Below are 4267 nucleotides of genomic sequence, written 5' to 3' on the forward strand. Positions count from 1 at the left end.
TGGTTTTTCATCTAGCTTGTCTTCTAGGACAATTTCATCATTTGATTGAGTATGCTTGATATTTAGAACAGTAGCATTATCTAGTGTCTGATTGACTGTTGTTTCATGGGTGGTAATTCTTTCATTTGAGTCTTCCTCCTGTATGAGTATGTTGGTTTCAACCTCACCTTTTGAGGGAGTTGTGCTGTCATTGAAGAGAATGTATGAGTCTATGTCTGAATGGACAGCATATATGGGAAAGTTTTGAGGCTTTTCTTCACTGCTGACCATGTATTTCATGAGTGTTTCTCTGTACAGTCTTTTTGGTTGCCCAAAAACAGAGATGGTGGCATATGACATGTCTAATTGTAGGGAACCTTGGAGTTTAGCTCCCCAAGATCTTGATAACAGCATCCCATACTTAGGTGGAATATCAACAACTACCACATCCATGAGGATTGTCTTGTTTGGGTATTGAACCAGAGACACACATAAATCTTTTATGAGACCTAGACACTTGACTTGGCTGGAGTCAAAGGAAAACAGGTCCTTGTATGGTCTTGTTATGTCTAGATTCAATCTTTCCATGACTGCTTTTGGCATGAGATTGTGAGAGGCACCTGAGTCAAACATTGCATTATGTAATATTTTATCATGAATATGTAAACTGACATAGAAAGGTAATACCCCTGCGACTACCGTTTTTCCATCCACTTCCGGGCCAAACAGTAATTCTGGGGTGTCATCCAGCACATTGACATCATCTTTGTTGCTAGTGAGTTGAAGGGACTTTTTGATCTGTAGTTTATAGATGTCATGCTTGGCTAGTTCTGAGAGAGGAATTGTTATCTTTAGTTTGCCAATTTCAGTCTCTAGATCAAAAGGTTTTTTAGATTGGGTCTTGGGGTTATGGATAATAGTCCTTTCCTTGTTCGTTAAATCTTCTTCTTGATTTTTATCTTAACTTTGGGACTTGCCTCTTTTACTCATCTCTTGGGGAGTATCATTCAAGTTAGGCTGAGAAGGTGAAGTGGCCACAGGCTGCTGTTTTGAGGACAGTGGTTCAGTGATCTCTACAATAATCACTTCTTCGGCAGGTGAATTTGTTTTATCATTAGGCTCTGTGACTATGACTCTTTCAGGCTGCTGATTATCCTTTATCTTTTCAGGCTGGTTTACATTCACAGTTCTGCTCCTCAGCTTGTATTGTTTATGGACTTCATAAACAACAGTGTCATAGCCTTGTTTAAAGTCAAAGGATTCACCTGATTTAGTTTGGAACAGTTTGACTTCATCGTCCTCATGATCTTCTTGTGTTAAGAAAACTTGACTTTCACCATCTAGACCCATTAAGTTAATCTCAGGATCTTCATTGGGCTCTATTGATGTGGAAGTTTCTGCATAATTTTCTTGAAAAGGGGGCCTTATGTCTTGGTCAGCACTAGCCTTGCCAACATTTGGGTTCTGAGTTCTCCTGAAATTTGGATTCCTAGGAGGGTTGTTTTGTGGTGCTTCCCATGATGATTTTCTCTCAACCGATTCCACTCTGTCACCTAATCTCTTCATTCCATTGAGTATTGCATCTAGCTTTTGATCAAAGGCAGAGGGTTCCTCTTTGAAAACAGTCCTCTTTTCCAACCTTGCCCTGTTCCTTTTGGCAATTAGGTTGGCCTCCACCGTAACAGCAACCCTTTGGGCCTCTGCAAGGGATTGAGGATCTCTTTCCTTCAACTGATAGGCCATGTCAGGGTCAAAACCATCAGGGAATTTGTACAAGGCTAAATCAGGAGGAGGTCTTAAATTTTGTGGAATCGCGTTATATACATTGTTAAATCTTGCACAATACTCCAAAACAGTCTCTTGGGGACCTCTTTTGATAGTGTCATATTCCCCAAGTATGTGCAGAGGATCTTTATTCTTCTCCCATCTACTAGTAAAGGCATTATACAGTTCATCAAGAGTTGTGATTGAGTTTGCATTCAGGGATCTAAACCAAGTTCTTACATCCCCAGTTAAGCTTTGAACAAACATCCTCATTCTGACACTGTCATCATCTATTTCATAGGTCTCAAAATGGTCTTGCATCCTCTTAGCATGCTGGACAGCTGTCAGAGGGCCATTAAAGTCAAAGTATGAGATTTTGGTTTGGTAATCTTGGGGTAGAGCTGCAACATTAGCTGGTATCTGCAAGGGTGCATATCTGTTAGCCATATTTACAGGGTTTTGAGGATTAACAGGGGCAGCTGGGATATTAGGAACAGTGGGTACCACAGGGGTGACAAGTAAGGGTGAACCTAGAGTGTTGGTCAAGGGGATATGTGCAGTGGATGAAGATGTGAGAGGAGGACTTTGAGATGTGGATGGTGAACTAGGGGAACTAGGGGTAGACCGGAAAAGGACCTTGCATGGGGTAGAGATGAGGCTGGGATGATCTGAATCTGAGGTTAAATCAGCAGGCTGCTCCTGCCTTTGCTGCCTCCTAATGTTTCTAGGGATGGTATTTGGATTATCAACAATGATGGGTGGATTAGGGTCAGGATTTGCCCTAGTATGCCGTGGATTTTTCTTGGGAGCCAGCTTCTAACTGTTTTTGGATTTTATAGGAAGTTTTTTATATTTGCAAGGACTGGATAAAGATTTTGGAATGGCTATATATATTTCAAAGCTGAGATGAAGATGCACTGAAAGAGCTCTTCCCTAAAACTGTCAATGTGACACAGAAACAGTTTTGAAGGCCTCCTGACTTGTTTCAGGCTTGATTTCAGGCTTTGAGGGATGTATAGAAATTGGAAAATCCTAAGAAGTCCCCAGTGGAGTCGCCAATTATGTTAACACCCAGGTTGTTCCCTATGACTCCCAAGGGAATACGGCCGGGGTAACCACTAACCAATCTTTGGATTACAGTGCCTAGCCACACTGTAATCAGAGAGGGCTCTCTCTTTATAATTTGTCTCTGTTTTGTGGAGATTTTAGGCTAGTTATGAAATGATGGTATTTAGTTTTGTGCTTTGGTTGAGGGATATCTTTCTGTACTTGAAGTGTGCAACCTGCAGATGAGTTTATTTCATTGGGCAATGGAGTCTGTGGCTACAAGTGTTTAGAAACCTTGAGATGATTTGCTGAAATTACAGGGCCATTTAAATACTTCATATAACAAAGTTAGATTATGATGGTGATATGTGAACAACCAGTGAAAAGCATTCAAGAATTTTCCACTAAGCTGGGGTGTGGGAAAGAGATAGATGCCTCAGGAGCAAACTTGAATTCCTGAAAATATTTATCACAGTGAAAGATATAGCTTGAAAAGTGTAGCAATTAAGAATTACACCTTATTTACTCTATCTGAAGAAAACATTTATAACAGCTTAGATTGAGTTCAGGGTAATCTGTGATCAAATCCTGGAACTATTCTTTTACTTTGCCATTAAGTGTAAAACTCATAAACATGAAAGAAGATGAAAGACTGGAAAACATATAACACAGAGTTTTAAAGAAGACTTATTGTGCTATGAAACATGCAGGAATCCTGTAACATTCAGCCAGCCACCACAGTGCATCAAGGAACACAGAGCTTTGGAAATTCCATCCACCTTTTGTATTATTTCTCTGAGAGTTGTACAGCAACAGAAATATAGAAATGAAATCAACAACAACCCTTGCAAACTCATGCGAAGGGGACTTTATAGAAATGTTTATACAAAATATCTCAGGCATTGAGTCATCTGAGAGAGAAATATCTTCATTACTTCGTACAGAAAAGTAGAAAAGAAGTTATTGCAGCTTTGAATGCAACATAACTGCTCTTTAAGTCTGTCAGAGGATATTTTGACCTTTGGAGGTCACTGAGTTGGTTGGAACGCTTGGCTTTAATGCTGGAAAATGTGCCTTTACGTTTGCTGCGCTGTATCTTCTCGGCCCTGCCACCTGTGACTGTGCTTGCTTCTGTGGTGACCGAATAACCCTGCTGAGTTGGCTCAGCCTTTCATCCTTCCTTTGTATGCTTATCTACCAAAATTTTCCGTGTGTATGATCACTTATAAATTTGACAAAACATAACATTACAGGTTCTGGCTTGATAGTATTAGCTGTGTCAATTTGTTCCAGACTTCCTGTGTGGGCAATTGGTGCTTCACAATTGCCTCTATGGTTTCATCTGCTTCTGTATATTTATAGAAATTTGGAGGCACATCGAACAGATGATTGATCTCGTTCATGATGAAAAACAGGTTTTCCACCCTATTATATAGAGTCTGCCCTGATGCTGGTCCTGATTCTGCTGAAGTGCTGG

Source organism: Pinus tabuliformis, chromosome 7 (assembly GCF_031772625.1).
Source record: "Pinus tabuliformis cultivar Carrire ecotype Pingquan chromosome 7, CPIR1, whole genome shotgun sequence".
In the NCBI taxonomy this organism is placed as follows: Eukaryota; Viridiplantae; Streptophyta; class Pinopsida; order Pinales; family Pinaceae; genus Pinus; species Pinus tabuliformis.